The sequence below is a fragment of the Lacerta agilis genome, chromosome 4 (genome assembly GCF_009819535.1).
Source record: "Lacerta agilis isolate rLacAgi1 chromosome 4, rLacAgi1.pri, whole genome shotgun sequence".
Classification (NCBI taxonomy): domain Eukaryota; kingdom Metazoa; phylum Chordata; class Lepidosauria; order Squamata; family Lacertidae; genus Lacerta; species Lacerta agilis.
Window position 1 is genome coordinate 37,922,961 of NC_046315.1, and position 21,374 is coordinate 37,944,334.

The window sequence follows — 21,374 nt, forward strand, 5'->3', positions numbered from 1 at the left end:
GCAGGTTAGTAATATTTCCAGGATCAGCTGGACTTCCGTGAAAATTGTATGTGGAAATTTAATATTATAATTAGACCTTGGACCAAAAAGGTTGGGGGGAATACTTTAAATTGTTAGCAATTGGACCAGATAAAGTATTTTTCCATACTTCTGTTATGTTAAGAGTTCTCATCTCCTTAAAAGTACTCACCTGTATTAAAGTCAATGCACTTTGATATGCTTTTGGTGTGTGTTGATGTTCCAAATTTGTCCTCTCTGTGGCTGGAAAAGAATTATCTAAAACACTACCACATATTGTGTGTCTATGCACAAGATGCCTGATATTTGTCGTGTAATCTACTGTATTATCTATAATCACAAAAGGGAAGAATATGTCAAAAATATTTAGTTGATTTGACTAGTGCTGGTTATTCTTATGACTAGATTTTTGTGGTCCAGTGCAAAAGGTATGGGGCTCATACCTTTGAATGTACATTCAAAGTTTAACAGAAATTTTGTGCTACTTATTTTATATATGCTTTTCTGTCTGGCATTGGTCATCTTGAACTAGTTCTTCTGTAAACACCTTTCTGCAGTTCAACTACAGTCCCTTAAATTTATTTACTGCATTTTCCTCCAAGGTGGTGTGCATTTTTCTCCCCCCCCCTCATGTAATCCCCACAACAACCCTGTGAGGTAGGTTAGGCTGAGAGGCAGTGTCTAGCCCAAGGTCACCCAGTGTGTTCATGGCAGAGTACGGATTTGAACCCTGGTCTTCCAGGTCCTAGTCTGACACTCTAACTACTACACCATGCTGCCTGATCTGTGGAGGTTGTTCCTGCCACACAACTGACAGTTGCTATAGGTCATCTTCAGTTTCTTGGTTCTGTGATTCAGTGTGGACACATGAGCACTGTTTGGCTGTTGCAGTTTTTATTCTGACTTTTTGGGAGTAGATTTGTTGTCTGTGCTCACTTTTGTGAAAAATTAATGTATTTGATCCTGCCTATCAACAGAAAGAGCCTGTGCTGTGGAGCTTTCTTCATTAAAGGAGTATTAAACAGATGCATTTTGAAAATGTCATGTGGTTGTAATGTTGTGTTGTTCAGTTGTTCAGTCGTGTCCTACTCTTCGTGACCCCATGGACCAGAGCACGCCAGGCACGCCTATCCTTCACTGCCTCTCGCAGTTTGGCCAAACTCATGTTAGTAGCTTCGAGAACACTGTCCAACCATCTCATCCTCTGTCGTCCCCTTCTCCTTGTGCCCTCCATCTTTCCCAACATCAGGGTCTTTTCTAGGGAGTCTTCTCTTCTCATGAGGTGGCCAAAGTACTGGAGCCTCAACTTCAGGATCTGTCCTTCTAGTGAGCACTCAGGGCTGTAGTCCTTCTAAATACAGGTATAATGACATTTCCATTCTCTTTCCCCCAAAAGAATCATGCTATAGAAGGGTGAATCTTCTTTTTTTCTGGTTTTTTGGGGGAGAGGGAAAGCAAACCTGTAGCTCAAGCGCATGTTGTTCCAAGGAAGACAAACTCACTTGTAAGATCAGAGTAGGTAAGAGTGATGTAGGCGGGAGACAATTATCTAGCTTCCTAAGTGCCTATTCACACAATCCTTTCAGTGGGCAGTGGCTGTCATTTCAGAGGATATTCTGAGCCCAGTACAAAATTTGTTAACAACAAAGCATCTGTAGAGCTATGGTACTTCGGGAGGAAGGGCGGGATGTGAATTAAATTTTAAAAAATCTGGGTTTTGTTTTGTTCCAAAGGACCTGCCCTTTTATACAGGCAGGTTTAAGCATGAGCAAATTCCAGAGCAAACCCCCCCCCCCTTGGAACTAGTCAGATGCAGAATGTTTTATAGGATAGGAAGTGAGGCATTTATTCACACCTGAATTACAGAAGGAAGTTATTGCAGGACCTATTTAGGGATTTTCAGAGAAGCCCTTACTGTGACAATTTAATGACACACTTTCAAGGTAAAATACTTTGTCCACATCAATTTTTCATATGTAAGGCACGCACTGGGCAATTTCATATCTCTGAGTAAAGTGAAATGGAAAACTGCTGATTCTATTCATTATGTTGCACATTTTATTTAGCACATTCTGGAGTAGGTTTGTTTGTTTTTTGCTTTGAATTTATTCACTAGGTAACTAAACTGATCTAAATAATGAAAAGCAAAATGTTGCTTCACAAAATAATCTCTGCTTAATTTATCTCTTCGAAATTTTAATTATCTCAGCACTCAGCTCTCATAAGTACAATCTTAAATTAAATGAACTAATTCAATAGCCTTTTTAAAGCAACAATAAACAATTCCCTATCTAGCCAATAACTAGTGATGTCATTCATTGATAGTACATACAGGAAATTAAAACTCTTACAAACTTTTACTTAATATTTCCCTTCATTATCACTAGCAATATCACCATAAAGCACCTTCTCTTTTGGCATATTTATGGACCTACTGCCACACAGACTTCTAGTAGAATATAATGCTTACCCAGAACTGTAATTCCTTACTGGGATTCAACACAATGGTTAAACTTCCGTTCCTCTCCCTTCAAAGTGTAATATTTGAAAATGGGCATTTCAATTCCAGAATTAAATATATAAATAAAGGTTGTCCAAAATAAACGAGTAGAATTTTGAACAGAGCACTGAATATAAAGGTTCAATTTTTCTTCACCTGCCAAAATGTCCTTCCCTCCAGCACTTCCTTCAAATTTGCTACAGCCTCTCTCTCTCTCTCTCTCTCTCTCTCTCTCTCTCTCTCTCTGTGTGTGTGTGCGCGCAAATATATAGTTGACAAGGTTGATTCAGTCCCAAGCAAATTAAAATGCATGTCCATTGTTATAAATATTTCAGTGTGCTCTGGGAAAGGAACGAGGGTCTTATACTTTTATCTATTTCGCCTTTATAGCTGTGTTTCATTACTTGATACACATATAGGTAACCGAATGCAGCTGGATCTATACTGAAAATCTTATTGGCATGGAATTGCCATGTCAGTTGTGTTCTGTTCAGATCCTTCACATGTTTTCTCCTAAATTTAATACCATGTAGTATATTTTAGGTTGCCTTTGTTTATACTTTAAATGAGATTTGTCCAGGATTTGTTTTTCTTGAAAGTTTGAAATATAGATAGCATTAAAAGTACCAATGCAAGGGGAAATGATTTTCCAGTATTTAAAGGCACAGAGTCAAAAACATTTATTCTCATTTTAGCATCATCTGTTCCTTGAAATCTATGAATTCATTTACTATATTCTATAGGAGTAGCTGAACACAGGGTATTCACTGGAACTACTCCAGCACTGTGTGCTAAAGCAGTATGGTAATTTATCTAAAACATCCCTGGCAGATGAATATCTTATTTCACCATATTCTTAACCATCGAGGAGGGGCAATGCGGTGGTAGTTTTTCTAGTTAAACGTACATGATTTACTCAGCCATGATCAGTACATAAAAATGTTCTCATAAAATAAGCATATGTAGTAATTGTAGAGCTTCCCATAACATCTCACTCCCAAGTTATAATGCAATGTCAAGCAATACTCTTAACTTCTAACCTTTCTTTACTCTTCTAAAAGGGATGATATATGCCACAAATCATCCAGTATGGAAGGTATTTTTAAACACTGAGCAGTATGGTAGCAGTTTTCTAGTTCTACGATATCCTTTTTGAGGTGCTGTAACCAGAACAGCAGTTCCAGTTACAGGTAGGTAGCCAAACACTATGGTATTTTTCCTTATGTTGGAAAATACCACACTATGGTATTTTTCGTATGGATCCACCATACCATCCCTTCCCAGTCCCTCATTAGGTTTACAATGCAAAGCTTGGGCTGGAGGTACCCAAGCTGTCTTTTTGTGGTATATAACCAGCATAATATAACCAACATGCTTAACTTTAACTAATGCATGAAGCTGTCCTGCCAGGCTTAGCTAAGTCACAACCCCTCACCTTGGGAGAAAGGTTTGCCAAACTCTGTTCTCTCTCCTTTCACCATGTGAACCTGACCAATAATGATGTTTAAGCTGGATACTCCGAGCTTTGATCATATGGCTTTAGCAAGCCATCTGTGTGTTTTATACAAATAATTTAGAAACTTTTACAATTTTGTAATTAAGATATACTGCCTATCTTTTCTTGGTGCTGTATGGGAAAACACATAAATCTGACCTTTGAAGAGTTTGTAAGTAAACAATGTTTAATTTACCAAACATGTGGTCTTTTTCTGTGCTAGAGGAAGTGGGGAGATTTGGAAGCAACTTAGAATGGTATATTTTAAAGGTCTAACAGCCTGTATTTCCATGCTTTACTTTGCTACGTATTTTGTGTTTTTAAATCTCAGCTGGGTCTGTCTCACCAAAAAGTACTTGCCTCAAATCTCGATTTAGGCATCCAGGAAATACTCCTTGTTATTTTACTTATACTGTAGTATTCTATATTTTCAACCAAAATACACTTTTTCTATGAGCAGGGCCAGTCATCTTTTTGAAGCTCCTTAGTCTGTTTGTATCCATTTTTAAGTTTCATATGAATGGCAGCCTTCTTTAGAGAAATCAGAAGCAATCTACACACAATTGGTGACATTCAGTGATCTCTATAGAAGTCTGTTTCCCTGCATCCCAGCAAGTGATTTCAGTCAACAAGCCCTTATGATGATAAATTGGAACCTTTAAAATCACTGTTTTAAAAAAAAAAAAAACCCCAGCTACTCTACAGATTTGTTGTTTAAATAAATTGAAGGCAATAACGATATTTAGTCCATATTTATATAGGCTCCTGTTAAAAGCATTTAACAAGGCTGAGTGAAGGGTTGATTTTCTCAACAATTATGTAACCTTTTAGTGTCAGTCATTAGCTAAACAATGGTTGACTCTCAATGACTGATCTTTTCCAGAACCAAAAACAAATGAGAACCCGAATCCTGACTTTGTTTTTGCTTTTCTTGGAAGACAGAATTGTCTTTAGTAGATTCAGTGTTAATAGTTGGCAAGATTGGATCACAGCAGTTGAAGCCACTGTTTCAAAACATGGGGGAAGGGGGCAAAATTTTACTTTGTAAGCATCTTGCAAATGTAATACATTTAAATTTAGGTATTAGATTTAACATTCTTATGATAGATTATCTAAATATATGATTAAGTGGATAAGACTGTCAGCCATCTTTTTCATTTAAGCCTTTCATGACAAATTATCCTCTAAACATTCAGTTTATGAAGACGGTCAACCTATGAAGTTTAAAACCTTTTTTAAAAAAATAAAGAAAAACTGCCCCACTCTGGGTTAGGCAGCTGCAGCCATTATCTTCATTATACCAAAAAGTTTATTGGTTCTTTCCCAACATACACGGCACTGAGATAAATTAATCTGGTAATTGAATCAGTTTTGAATTTAATTTAATTTAATCTGGTAATTTGATGATTAGTAAACTAGTGGCTTGTGGAATAAATTGTAATTGAAACAAATCCATTGTTTTATCCTTACACAAACATTTCATTTAAAGAAAAAGATTTGCCTGATAAGCAGGTTATGCTGTAGTATCTTCGGCTGAGCCATGGTTGGGGACTTAAATGCCAGCTAAGCATAAATCTGCATGATCTAGAGATGATTGCCAGCTGAGCAATCATGAACTACAGATCTTCTGTAGATTAAACTGCTCATCACAGTGGATCTTGCCATAGGATTTTCCCCAAAATGATTAAATGGTCAGCAAGTATATGATTGAAACAAACTGAAATTCCCTGCCTACTTAGAGAGGAATTCTTAACTTAAAATAGTCAAGTATTATTAACCTGTAAATCCTTAATTTATGTAATTAATAAATCAACTAAAACTGATTATAATTGAACTAAAATTTCTTAAATCAAGTGAGATCTCTACATTAGTAAGAAATATATTACCAAGCCATAAAACACTTACTGACCAAAATTAAAAGTTGATGCACTTCATAAATACAAGAATAAAACCAACTGAAGTGAATAATTGGTAACACAACCTCTGCTCCAACAAATAGGATGGTAGGATGTCTCAATCCTTTCTGGTGTTAATTTTAATCACCTTTAAGCATTTTTAATTATTTTAACTGTTTTTTATTGATAAATTAACTAGTTCTTCTAAACCAGTTCACCGTTTTACTTGTTTAGTTTAGATAAATAAATATGATCCCATTCAAATCAATTTTTAGATAATACAGGTTGATTACGCCAACAAAAAGCTGCAGTGCTTGGTAACACTTCAGCAGTTTATTTTTTAAAAGTGCAAGCTACAGTACAGTAGATGGAAACAGCTGGACTTATAAGGGAACACACATTTATGTCTTCTCTTCCATAAAATGAGCTGAAAGGTCTTGGAATCTGAAGGCTGTAAAAGACCCAGCTAAATAGCTGCAATTTAAAATTTCAAGGTGCTTTACAAAAATTATGTGTAGTGTTTTCAGAAAGCTACCATAGAAACAACTTAAATTGTCTAGAGGTCCATTTGCCTGGTAATATCTTCTGCTCTGAGCTGGATCTTGGATGTAACATTCTTTGTTAATGACCCACTCAGGCCTACTTCTGAGAATCCTCATGAGTTCAAGGAAGTGGCAGATGTGTAAGTCACAATTGGCTTTTGTCTCTGGAATGTAGTAAGTTGTTCCTCAAGGCATAATATTGGCAACTTATTTGAATATCTGCTGAATGTTTGGTTCTAGCAGCTAATGATGAGGCATTGTGTGTTAGACACAATGCAAAAGTCTATCTACCCAAATTCAGGACGTGTACCCCATCACTTCTAACCTCTTGTCTGCTTTCCTAACTCAATGAATGGGCCACTCTTATACACACAATGACAATAATTATCCTGAACTAGTTAGGTTGTGGTTGTGGTGGGCGTGGTAACTGATGTATATACCATACATCTAAATTTAAATGTTAAACATATTTGTTCATGTCAGTCCTTTGTCAGTGCTTTGTTCATGTCAGTCCTTTGAATATGAAGTTGGCAGAAAAGCCATTTCTCTTCTATCATAATACTTAAACAGAGCAGAGCAGGGGGTGGGTATGAATTAGGGAGTATATTCTGTCTCCAGTTGGTATGAGGTACCCTAAAACTTTCCAACAAAGGTCCGTATAGTTAAAGCTATGGTTTTCCCAGTAGTGATGTATGGAAGTGAGAGCTGGACCATAAAGAAGGCCAATTGCCAAAGAATTGATGCTTTTGAATTATGGTGCTGGAGGAGACTCTTGAGAGTCCCATGGACTGCAAAAAGATCAAACCTATCCATTCTTAAGGAAATCAGCCCTGAGTGCTCACTGGAAGGACAGGTGCTGAGGCTCCAATACTTTGGCCACCTCATGAGAAGACTCCCTGGAAAAGACCCTGATGCTGGGAAAGATGGAGGGCACAAGGAGAAGGGGACGACAGAGGATGAGATGGTTGGACAGTGTTCTTGAAGCTACCAACATGAGTTTGACCAAACTGCAGGAGGCAGTGGAAGACAGGAGTGCCTGGTGTGCTCTGGTCTATGCGGTCACGAAGAATCGGACACGACTAAACAACAACAACAACCCTAAAACTGCAATACTATACTTAATACGTACCGTAGGATGAGTTCCACTGAAACAGAGGAACAACTTCTGTGTAAACACACACAGGATTGTACTGTAAGTAATCTATTTGCTGATGAAAGTTGAAACCCAACTTGAAAGAGAACCCAAGAAAAGTTTTTTAAAGTATTGAATTCAGCTAACTTATATGAGAAGGCCATACATATGCATATGGGTTCAGTAATGTTTGTACCCAGATAAGTGTGTAAAGATTGCAGCCATAGTTATTTATTTATTGCATTTAAGGTATATCCCACCTTTTTCTCTCCAAGGATCTCAAGGTAGCATACCTGGTTCTCCCCACAACAGCTCTATGAGGTGGGTTAGGCTGAGAGGTGATGACTGGCCCAAGTACTCCATAATTACTTATCAAAAAGCAAATGGTGTCCAATTTAAAAATGATTTCTGAATTTATTTTACCTATGATTTATACATTTCTGAAATAAAAACAAATCTACTATAAAATATGATGATGATGATTGATTATGTTTACCCTGCTCATCCGGCTGGAGAATATATCTCCTTTTATATTCTGTATTAAAAAATATAGTAAAATGTCAACCACATATTTGCTCTAATCTACAGGGATGGCAAAGTTCAGATATTAAATCTACATTGCTCTAAAGATATTTCACCATATGAGATGTTATAAAAATAATAATAACAGTAGTACCTACCAATGTTTATATGTAGAGGAAGTATATTATTTAGGCACAAACCACCATCTTTCAGAATGTCCAAATTAATAAAATCTTTAGAATTGTTCCCTGAGCTTCAATATTGTACTTTCGTACATTTGTGTGCTATTGCTGCTGTGTAATTAGTGATGTACATTCCTTTACATACATTTCTAATGTTAATTCATATTACAAGAGTTCAAATAAAAAGGATTAAGTAGAACAGAATGAAGCCCACCTCTTTCTGAACTCAAGTCAAGAAAGTATATTGGGTTAAAACATAACATAAGGGTGTAAAAAATTGGCTGGTCTATTAAATGTTAAATGAGCATTTTCAGTTACTCTTTGGGGATTTTCCTGTGGGTAAGCTTCAGGTTCATTAAAGGCTGTTTCCAAGTGTCTTTTTGGCTAAACTGTTCCTTTAACGGTTCAGGAAATCATTGCATTAGGAAGGAAAAGAAGGGAGCAAGAAACAAGATTTTATCCAGCAATATAGCAGAGCCCTATTTATGCATGTGTAGAGCAGAAAGGGGTAGAGGATGAGGAGTTAGCCCTTTTCGGCCTGGGGGAAGCATTGGGAGTCAGACACACAGTGCACTCATAGGCATAATCACCACACATTCAGCACACACATTCAGGTTCACACTGGGGTTTACGATTCTGGCTTGTTCACATTATGCACAGTTAAAATCAACTGCCAGTTTGTTCCCAGTTCAAACAACAACTAGTAGTAGTAGTAGTTAGTTCAAAAGAGAAGCAAAGACTTCAAATGGCACACCAAGAAGGGCAAGCACAAGGATGTAACACTCGAGTTTATAGTTACATCTGAACTAGCATTACATCTGATCTACACCATATATTAAAAACATATTTAACACACATAGCACATGAATTTCCTCTAAAGAATCTTGGGAACTATAGGTTTTAAACAGAGATACAATTTCCAGCATCCTTTACAAACTACAGTTCCCATGATTCTTCGGAGGCTTTGTGCTTTAAATGTACACTGAATGCACACAAAAGTATCCTTTTGAATAGTACTTTGAATATAAAAAAATACCAGAGAGAATTAGCTTAGATTTGAATGTTTTCAGTAGGTTAATGATCTAAATATTTTTTGTCATATCTGAGTTCCTCATTAATTTATATCGTGAATGGTAACATGGTAAAATATTGCACACCTGCCTTTTGTTTAGCAGGTTCTGCTTAAAGGATAAAATATCATTTGCATTTTCTCCCCATTAACAAGCCAATCCCTTGGTGAGAAATGAAACCTGCAATACAATAAAATTTACATGAAACAAGCTGTCATATGAGAGCTATGTAGTTGGAATGGTGCCAGTCAATAATAGATTGCATACCTTTGGTTAATTTATTAGCCACCTGTTCCTGAATTCCATTATAGCAGCGCATTAAGAAGCTATCTTGAGAGCAGCATTTGGTGTTTTGGGCCTTTGGGGTATCTTTTCTTAATAACAATAACAATCGGAGAGGTGAAGTTAAAGAATATTGCAGCATACATGGAAGAGCAAGAAAAGCAAAACACTAAAGCTCAACCTTTTTATTTAATATCAATGAATTCCCTCAATTAATTTGGCTTTCTTTTTCCTTTGAAGTTAATAGACTTTCCTGAGATGATAACATTGTTTCTCATTCAGGTAAAGAGGAAACTATTATGAAATAATAATTTAAAACCTATCTGCACTGTGCAGTACTATTTGTAATTATGTGATTTATATAACTCTTTGTGAAACCATAAAGAGGGTTTATAAAAGAGGATTTATGTATTATGAAAATATCAGTTCCTTGATTAACACGGAGACATTCCAAAGAATGAAGGTAGTGGACTTTTCTGTTTTGTGGACTTGGATCAGTTCTTTGTTTTGTAGCCCTCAGTTCCCCACAAAACCTTTATAGGCCCAAACTAAGAGAAAACCCAGAAATTAGAACTGTATTTAGAAAGTGAGAGATTTCACTTTCTTGGGTTCCATGATCACTGCAGATGGTGACAGCAGTCACGAAATTAGAAGACGCCTGCTTCTTGGGAGAAAAGCAATGACAAACCTAGACAGCATCTTAAAAAGCAAAGACATCACCTTGCCAACAAAGGTCCGTATAGTTAAAGCTATGGTTTTCCCAGTAGTAATGTACGGAAGTGAGAGCTGGACCATCAAGAAGGCTGATCGCCGAAGAATTGATGCTTTTGAATTATGGTGCTGGAGGAGACTCTTGAGAGTCCCATGGACTGCAAGAAGATCAAACCTATCCATTCTCAAGGAAATCGGCCCTGAGTGCTCACTAGAAGGACAGATCCTGAAGTTGAGGCTCCAGTACTTTGGCCACCTCATGAGAAGAGAAGACTCCCTGGAAAAGACCCTGATGTTGGGAAAGATGGAGGGCACAAGGAGAAGGGGACGACAAAGGATGAGATGGTTGGACAGTATTCTCGAAGCTACTGGCATGAGTTTGGCCAGACTGCGGGAGGCAGTGGAGGATAGGCGTGCCTGGTGTGCTCTGGTCCATGGGGTCACGAAGAGTCGGACACGACTGAACGACTGAACAACAACAATTTAGATTTAGTCCACAACTTTTACATTAATGGAAGTTTTTTTATCATATGTTATTTTTAACATATTTCTTTACAACAAAGCAGTAGGATACCAAAATTGCATAATAACTATCAAGTTAATCAAGTTTAATGGTGTAAGGTCCTCGGTTTGTTGCTCATGAGTAAGCAGACTAAACTCCAAATTTCCTTTAATAGTTTTATTGTGCAAACTATGTACAGTGCAGAGCTAATAAGTTCATGTCTGTATCAAGCGTCGGCAGAATCCGGGAATGGCCCCTTCCGGTTCTGACCCCAACAAAAGAGTTTCGGTATACAGAAACCCCGCCTCCCATCCTTTCGTTTCACCCCTCGACACCTTTGGGGCACCGGAAGCTGCATGTCTCCTTCATCGCCCCTTGAGCTAGGGAAGTGCAGGGTCTCTCCAGCATCCTCAGAGCCTCTACCCTCCATGCCCTGAAACGCATGCCCATCCCCACTGGAAGCCTCGCTGCTCCCACTGCTGCCAGAGGAGGTGCTGCTGGTCAGGTGGGGCTGGGGCTCTCTGTAGCATCCCGAGAGCCCTTCCACCACCTTGCGCTGCGCCAGGGACAGTTCCCTGACAAATGGTGTGGCACTTAGAAGCCCACAAGGAAGAACTATATTATTATTATCATGGTAAAATATTTTTATTGAATTTCCCATTATAACAGATAGGAAAGAACTATTTTAAAAATGGACATTGACAAATGGCACCAGACTTTTTTTTTTTAAAAAAAAGGTCTTTTCAGTAAACTACTTTGTCTTGCTTTTAATGCAGTCCTGTGGGTTATGGATTAATCCAGTTAATGAAGGAAATTGATCAATCCCCAAACATTAGATGGAAGTTGACTGTCTTTAGCTATTTGTTCTCATGCTGCTGAAATAGCCATTTTCAAGCATTAAGAAGGATGTGAGCAGCTCAAACACAGCCAAGTATATTAAAGGCAGTCAAAGAGCTGTCTTATGACAAAGCAATGGAAAGGGTCTTACCCAGCAAGTTTTGTATTAATAAGAGAGATCTATATAGTTAAGGTTGCTAGAATTGTTTGTGTTATTTAAACACTGTCCCCCAGCCCCACCTGGAGATGTTGGGAACAGGAGCGTAGGAAGGGGGGTGGTCTGCCCCATGTGCATTCATAGAGGGGGGTGACAAATTATCAAGGAACAATTACCTCCCTACTAGGGCGGTCCATAAAAAACTTTTTTTAAAAAAAATGCCTGCTCCAAAGGTCTTATCTTACTACACATGGGATTATATAGCTATATATGAAATTTCATGCATATCAGTTAATATCTTGACCTTCCTTCACGAAGATAGCTGTTTACTTGGCTGTTTTCCTATGTCGTGAAGGCTGAAATTTCAATTCAGTGGACCAGGGTCAAGATATTAACTGATATGCATGAAATTTAAGATATAGCTATATAATCACTAGTTTAGTAAGATAAGACCTTTGGAGCAGGCATGTTTTTTTAAAAAAAAAGTTTTTTATGAACTGCCCTACTGCCCTACCCTCTGCTGGGCTTCCCAGGTCCTGGAAAGTCAGCCTATGTGAAGAAAATGAGACTAGGCCGAGTAGATTAGGCCTTGCCTTGCCTTCACCCCACCCCATGCCCACAGCCAATTGCTTTAAATAGGGTCTATTAATGAAGGGACGCAGGTGGCGCTGTGGTCTAAACCACAGAGCCTAGGGCTTGCTGATCAGAAGGTTGGCAGTTCAAATCCCCACAACGGAATGAGCTCCCGTTGTTCGGTCCCAGCTCCTGCCAACCTAGCAATTTGAAAGCACATCAAAGTGCAAGTAGATAAAAAGGTACCGCTCCGGTGGGAAGGTAAACGGCGTTTCTGTGCGCTGCTCTGGTTGCCAGAAGCGGCTTAGTCACAGGGGCGGAGGAAGGGGGGCGATGGGAACGCACCGTCCCGGGCAGCACGATCCCGGTGGGGTTCCATCATGGCTGCCCCCTGCCCGCGCTGGGCACCCTGCCCCTGCAGGCTGTGGGTCCCGCCCCCAGAATGCATGCCACGCCCCTGCGGGTGGCACGCTCCACCCCCAGAACGTGCGCCATGCCCCTTTGGGTGACGCACCCCGCCCCCCGGGACGCATGCCAGCCCTACCCCCACCTGCTCCCCACCCTTGGTGCCAGAGCAGGAAGCTCCGCCTTTGCTTAGTCATGCTGGCCACATGACCTGGAAGCTGTCTGAGGACAAATGCCAGTTCCCACAGCCTGAAAGTGAGATGAGCACACAACCCCAGAGTCGTCCACAACTGGACCTAACGGTCAGGGGTACCTTTACCTTTACCTTTAATGAAGTTCACACTTTTGACAACCAGTCTGATGCTTTTGCAGAAAAACATTCCTAGACACAAGACTATTTATTTATTTATTAAAGCCCTTTTGGTCTCCCATCTCGAGGCTAAGTAGAGCAAACTGTACATTCCCACCCATCTCCCCAAGGCTGGATTATTTACTTCTGTGTGCTTCTGTGTCCCTTGTATCTATTAGGGACTATTCTCTCGCCTTTCCTTTGATATCTATGCTACTGATTACTTCTGCCGTTTTAATTTTAGAGAAAGTGTTTAATTTTAAACGGATCTGTACTTTAGAATAACAGTGGTAACAATACATTGAAGACAAGTAAATATTTTGGGGAGGGTGGTCCCAGAGCCCTAGCGCCACCATCCCAAAGAGGGTAAAATGGGCGGCCTTTGGTACTCTTTTATCCTGTCCTCCCCCAATGTCTTTCTATCTGAGCTGGCTCCAGAGCCGTCTCATCCATAGAGGCCGGTGGCGCGGCGCGCCAGGGCGCAGGGCACCCCAGGGGTGCCCCCGCGAGCCCACCGGCATACCGGGCTCCCCCTCCCCAACCCGCCCCCGCCCCCGCCCCCACGGGCAGGCGGGAACTCGCGCGCCAGCGGGCGGGCGGGCTGTAAGCCGCCCGCCCTCGCCTCCCGGAGCCCCAGCTGGAGCGCTGAAGCGGCGTGGGGCTTTGCGCGACCTTCCAGCTCTCCAGCTGGGGCTCTGGGAGGCGAGGGCGGCCGGCTTGCAGCCCGCCCGCCCTCCCGCAGGTGCGCGAGCGCCCGCCCGCCCCTCATCCTCCGCCCGCCGGAGCGCGGGCGCCCGCTCCAACACCACGCCTCTCATCCCCGCTCGCCCACCCCCCCTCCCGAGGGGCGGCCAGCGCGGGAGGGAGGCAGGCGGAGAGGCGGCAGGCTGGGGGCGCCGAGGGATCGCTGCGCCAGGGCGGCCGATCCCTCTAAGACGGGCCTGGCTGGCTCCCTGCCAGTTATGTTACATGCGGGGGAAACCCATGTGGGGTTCCTCTCTGTGTAAAGTCTTCAAGCTGTTCCTGCGCAAATCTACCCCATTGTCAAAATTCATCTTTTCCCCCACCTCCAGTCTCTGTTGTTGTGTGTCCTGGCTGAGAGGAAAAACAGAAGACGGATGGCCATCGGTCAGGGATGGTCTAGTTGAGATTCCTGCATTGCCCCAGGGGTTTGGCTAGATGACCCTCAGGGGTCCCTTCCAACTCTACAATTCTCTGGTGCAGGCTTGTGCAGAGTTTTAGGTACAAGTTGGATGAAAGGGGTACATAGAATTGCAGCCCATCTTATGCACCGTCGGCTCGGGAATAAGTCCCACTGATCATGATGAGACTAGATTGCTGCTGTGCAGTCCTGTTTTTGTTTTTTTTAATGTTTTCATTTTCAGATAATACAAAGCATGGTGAAATCACAATAAATAAAACTTCCCCTTCAGTAATTTCAAGCACTACTACAGGTTCCACATAATATCTGTACTGCATTGTTTACTGTGACAGCACCTGCACTTTGGAACTCCCCGCCTATTGCAACAAAGCCTGTGCCTTTGCTAGACTCTTTTCAGGCACATGCTAAAAGCATTCTTTAGGCAAGCCTACCTAGGAAGCTTAGGAAGCTGAAGTAATTTTAATCTTAATATTTTAGCTTTTGTATGTTTTAAAGTAGGATTGTTAATTTTTCTTGATTTTACTGCTGTGGTGTTTTTTGTTTCGGTAAACCACTTTGCAGGTTTTTAAAAATAAATTTTATTAAATAAATAAACAATAATTATAAATAAAATAATATAAGTCAAAACACAATCCATCCTGTAGATTTAAATATTTGTCCATAGTCTCCTACTTGTTATCAGAGGCCCAGAATCCACATTCCTTGGTAAGAAAATATGCAATAACGTAAAACCATTTTTGCAGGCAAAAAAATTCAATGGGGGGGGGGGGTTGACAAGAAATTTTCCGCACTAGGTACCACCTGACCTTCCTACGCCTCTGGTTGGGAATTGCACAAAGACTTTCTCCATATAAAACAAATGCTGTACCCTTACACTATGGCCCCTCCTCTCCTCCCTCAGGACTGTCACGACTGTTGCAGTGATGGATATTTGATCAGATACGGCTCTTAGCCATCTGGCTTGGTTGATTGGGTGGGGTGGCAGTGGTAGGCCTCTGATACACATCTTACCACACAAGGAATTGGGAAACGTGTAACAATGTAATTGCAGATACTGTGTGTAGTTTATTATTATTCTATGCTGTGATTGAAGTGCTGTCCATTTATTTGGAAGAGTAGTGGGAGGGAAATGCATTCCATTTGCAAGGTATACATACCCACATGCATAGCCTACCGTTTTAGGATCAAAAAATTTCCTTTGCACACACAAATGTACATACATGGTTTCTTATTTTCTCCCAGTTTTGCAGGAAACCATTTTGACTGGAAATATAGTGAGGGGAGGAAAGGATTTAGCACATACACAGCCACTGATTTTAGGGAATTGGCAGTCTCCCTCCCATTCACTGCATTTCAGATTTAAAAAATAAAATAAAATAAAAATTCTGAAGATCCCTTCTCCTGTGTATCAAGTATAAGTTTCCCTTATTCAAGGATAATGGTAATGCAAAACCCATTTGACAGACAGTTCCTCTACAGGATGAGGTGCTCATGACAGAAGTAATAAAACGATCTTCATTGAGTGTTTAAATTTCATGCCTAGTAGAAAACAATGGTATAGCAAACTGGGGAAGGACCTCACCCGTGCTTATATACAAGGAGTGAGGAAACGGCTGTTTTGGATTTCCACACATCTGAGGCTTATTCCTGCTTGTTCTAGCTTGTGTTTTCTACATATTCTGTTATGTGCGTATTTTCTTTTAAAAATTGGAATCTTAGAAGAGAGCCTATGTTTTTATACAATGGTTTATTCTAGCTTCCCAGTGAATATATTTATAGACATGGGTTCAGGATAATTTTCTTCAACAAGGGAAACCAATTATCTCAATGCAAAATGGACCATTACTGATGCATTGTTCCCATTGTTTTCAAAAGAAACACACAAATTTTCATTGAATGTATTTTTACATTTACCAACAAAACCCATTGTTAAATTTTCTCCTGTGGGTCTGAACTCCTGTGAGTTGGAAGAAAAGTGAATCGGCAAGGCACACAAAATATATTTTGTGTTGCTTACATACAATAGTGTCTAAGAATTGGGAAGTCTGCTGTGAATTCACTATGGGCAAACCATTCACTCACAGCCTACAGCTGAACTAAAAGTTCTCAAGAGAATCTTTTTCGACTCAGATTTGGAGGCCAGTCCCAAAGACATGACCTCCACTTACATCACTCCCACTTGCCTTTCTCTCTCTCTCTCTCTCTTTGCACAGACAATTCCAGCACTTTTCCTGGTACTGGATGCCTGTTTGTTTTTCTGTACCTCTTTCTCTCCACATAGGAAGCAATACTTCCTAGTTATGTTCTCACTGATGGCATCCATCTTGAAAGTAATTTTCAATGTCAGAATCAGAAACCAAACTTCTTCAATGGCAAGGAAGAGAAACAGAAGTGTTGTTTGGTTGTTGTTGTTGTTGTTGTTGTTTTTAAAAAAAGCATCAAGTAGCAAGGCAAGTGGACAATGTCATAAGAAAGTCAGGCAAAAATCCTTCTCTAACCCCTCGCCACAAAAATATAAAAAGTTCACCCAATTTTGAAGCCAGCAAATGGGACTGAAAAGTTAAAGTGCACATTTGGGCTTTGCCGCCTGACACAGTCATGACTCCTATCCATGTATCCATGGGAATAATAACACTTCCCTGTTATTGTAAGATAATGTATGCTGAATATTTGAACACTCTAAAATTCCATGTAAGTATGATGTGTTATCGTTTTTATAATATGAGAGCTATCTCTGTTGCTCAAGAACAAATAATGGTGTATTTCTGTTCCCTTCTATGGGAAAATCTGGTACTTGTGTTTTGCATATTTGTTTTCAGTATAAAATAACCACAGCTTTGCTGGGAATCTTACATCAGAGAATTTTGTTTATGATTCTAAACAAACTGTTTTTGAGCTATCCTACTGGGGAGAAATAGAGCTCAGAATACTTGGAAATTAAACAATCCTAGCCTTGCTTACTTCTCATGCAATGTTTAACCATAGTTTAAAAGAAGCTATGGTTCATTGCACATTAGAAGAATACAAGTGCAAAACAAGCCAGAGTCCAGATTCTTGTAATGTGTGAACCCAATCTCGTTACTTGTTTCCTCCATACAAACCTGTATAAGCCATGGGTAGGCAAACTAAGGCCCGGGGCCGGATCCTGCCCAATTGCCTTCTAAATCCAGCCCGCGGACGGTCCGGGAATCAGCGTGTTTTTACATGAATAGAATGTGTGCTTTTATTTAAAATGCATCTCTGGGTTATTTGTGGGGCATAGGAATGCGTTCATTCCCCCCAAAAAAATATAGTCTGCCCCACACACACACACGGTCTGAGGGACAGTGGACCGGCCCCCTGCTGAAAAAGTTTGCTGAGCCCTGGTATAAGCCAATGCCTGTTCTCCTCCACTGTAGATTTCAATAGCAGGCTCAATACCACTGCAGAAGTTTTACATGTTCTGCTGGGTGGTACCTATACTTGGAAGAACAGGTGGTCAAGACTGCCTTTTGAGGTTTTGTCCGCTCTCATTTTCCTGACTTAAGTGCTGCTCACAGGCATTTCTGTGGCTCTTCTAGGATTTAATGCCTGCCCTATTTGCTACCAGAAGAAAGTGTTTCTCCTGTTTTCTTATTATCTTCACTCAAACATTTATGTAAAGGTTAGAGAAGTGAATGATGCCTGATCATTGCAGGGTGTAGTTCTCAGTTTCTTCTTCTTCTTATATTTGCTTTACAGCCCCAAGCCTAATTCCTGCATTACAATTGTTTTGAGGAAATCAATTCGTATTCACATCTCTATTTATTTGCTAATGGCATTTTTGAAATTCGTGTCTGTGAATCAATTGCCACAGCAAAAGCCAAGGCATTTTTAAAGAAAGTATTGAACTATGAGCTCTTCAAAGATAATAAATGTTACCTCATTTTGAATTTTATTGACCACATTCAGTTGAATAAAAATCCTACCAGGTCTGGAAAAACTGCAGTCTGTCATATTGCAAGTGCCCTAGTTTGCTCAGTCATTAGTGAGAGAATTGACATAGACTGGAATGGCTTGACACTCTGTTTGTGCTAGAGCCAGAGCGAGTGGCTGAATGAAAAATTTCATTTTGAAAGCTGGATAACTTTTTGCTGGCTGTAAATAATGACTCAAAATGAAGACAACTTCTGCTGTGAATTTCACCTTTTCTTTGCTGTGTATCTTCCTCCTCCCTTGGTTTATCTGATAAATAGCACTAAAAGAGATATCATTGTTAAACATACCATACAAACATGAGGGGGGGGAAAAGTAAACCTGGGTATTACATAATGGGGGGAGAAGTTTTATTAGATTGATTTGCATACTTACAGGTAAGTAACTATCTTAGAAAACAGGTTAAGAATTGAAATAAAAATGCATTATAGAGGTAGCTAAGGCAGCAAGGTTCCTAAAAACACTTCATGGCTTGAAATCAGGGTCTCTGATGGACTGTGTTCTCCATGTAAACCTACTAATGCTTTAAGATTATATTCTGAGGCATTCCTTCAATGCCCTGCTATTGTATATATTGCAGAGGTCAACAAAGGAAATAGCCTTTTATGTTGTCACCCCAATTATATAAGATTCCTCCCTGAGTTGCTTAACTGGTGATATTGTTGTGAGACTTCCCGGGGGGGAACAGATATTTGATGTCATTTTGGCACCAAGCAAATACCTACCTTAGAGTTTTAAATCTCCAGGGATTTTTTTAATCAGCTTTGTTAGCTGCTTTTTTTATTCATTCTTGGTATTTTATTTATGCATTGTGTAAGGTCCTCGGTTACTTGCTCATGAGTAAGCAGGCAAAACTCCGACCTTTCCTTTTGTAGTTTTATTGTGCATGCTATGTACAGTGCAGAGCTTACAAGTTCATGTCTGTATCAAACATCGGCAGAATCCGGGAATGGCCCCTTCCGGTTCTGACCCCAACAAAAGTGTTTTGGATACGGAAACCCCGCCTTCCCTCCTTTCATTTCACCCCTCAACACCTTTGGGGTGACGGAAATTGCATGCCTCCTTCATCGCCCCCGGGGCTAGGGTCAGGGTCTCTCCGACATCCCCAGAGCCTCGGCCCTCCATCTCCTGAGACCCATGCCCCTCCCCACTGGAAGCCTCGCAGCTCTCTCCGCTGTCAGAGGAAGTGCTGCTGGTCAGGTGGGGCCGGGGCTCTCTGTAGCATCCTGAGAGCCCTTCCACCACCTTGCGCTGCAAGTTCCCTGACACATTGATTTGTGTATTGTTCTGAGCACAGGATTGAACTAGATCAGGTATGGACATCTGTTACCATCCACATGCTGCTGCTGTGACAGCCAGGATGGCCAATGGTCAGGGATGATAGGCATTGTAGTTCAGCAATATCTGGAGGGCCACAGGTTCCCCACCCTTTGGTTAAATGTGATCTAAGGGTCTGGACAAGACATAGTAGACTGCTAAAGTGTTCAGACCAGTTGGGCAAGTCTTGCCAAGCACTCTGATGTGTCTTCAATGGAACAATTATCACCCAATAATAGAAGGAGATTATGAGTAATCCATATTCTTCCCATCTAGCTAGAAGTGGCATGAGGGGTCTGTGTGTGAGAAGAAACCAGAGCCTTGGACTGGGAAGCATGATGATTGTGTTTCTAGAGCTATGATGTGGGAGCAACTGATTGTGAATGTTTGCTGGAATACTGTATTTAAGACGTATCACCACCTATGCTCAACCGGCATATTTATATGTACAAATGAACACAAATATTACAATACGTCAATAAGTCTTAAATGACCTCCCTCCAAAGGGAATAAAATCTAGGTAAGTGCTGTGCCCCTGGGACCTTTTACTACTTCAAGAACATTTACCACCACTTGAATAAATTTTACTATAAGCTCTCCTAGAAAAGCTTTTTTGAAGGACGGAGTACAAATATTTAAAATAAACAGATAAGATAGTATCATTAAAATATCAGTATCAGAGTGTGCATGACCCAGGTTGTTTGGGTTGTCCCATCATACAGTAATGCAGGTAAACTGGTTCCGTGTTCCATACATTTATTTTATTTGCTTGTGCAACATTTCACTGCACCAGTGTATTGGAATTAAGCAGATTGGTTATTAAGTGACAGCTACTGCTTCAGAGTACAAATATAATTTCAGCAGAGGTCCTTTACAATGCCATCAATTTAATGTAATACAGAAACTTGTATATTTATGGATACATGCATGTTAATCATAATCACTTTTGACCTTGCAAAAGATTGTTTTGTTATCAGGATCAGATTCTTACTCTCATTTTGGTTTTCTCTAAGATGGACAGCATTGAAGTCCATAATTCCTTGCTCTACTTGGAAAAACAGAGTTCATTTTGTTCCTTGGTAGAGAGCATATAATGACAAAATCATTTAGAATAGTAACAGGAGTTGATTGTGGCTTTTTTCACAGCCCAGTGAAAATTGGACTGTTCTAAGTGTTTAGCCTTGAAATTCCAATGTAAAAAAGTTGCTGATATTAAATTTCCATTGTGGAATTACTTTATACCCACAAATTAGCAATAAGAAATCATGCTCTGACTAGCTGTTCATTTTTGTTCCGTTGCATAACATTTGTTTCACAGAGACTTATTGCAAGGATGAAGTGCAGAGGTTTTTGCATAGTTAGAAAATTGGACCTCCCTAGTTCTCATAATCCAAAGATGTGATAGTAATCATACATCTGGACTGATTCAGACTCATATTATTGGCTTTCCAGACAAACATGTATGGATCTGATGGTTCCACGTATGACCAAACTATATAATGACATTCTAACTGGAGACCTGTTACCACCAACCTGGAAACAATTGAGGATTGTAATAATCCTCAAACCATATAAGGACCCTCTCAAAAGTAGATACAATTTCTCTACTTAATCTGGTTTACAAAATTTGTATAGCAATTATGGTCAACAAAATCAAAAAGAAAAATGAAAAATACATTCATCTGCATCAACCTGGTGTTGTCCAGATCCATTTGGTAAGACATTGAACATAATTTATTATAGTAAACAGACCACTTCATCCCCAGCAT

General features: G+C 40.2%; 1 protein-coding gene across 7 annotated transcripts in view; it reads left to right on the forward strand.

Moving 5' to 3' along the window:
- Nucleotides 1-21,374, forward strand: part of EPHA6 (EPH receptor A6) — a 338,956-nt gene that overhangs the window by 180,486 nt on the left and 137,096 nt on the right. The window lies entirely within an intron of this gene.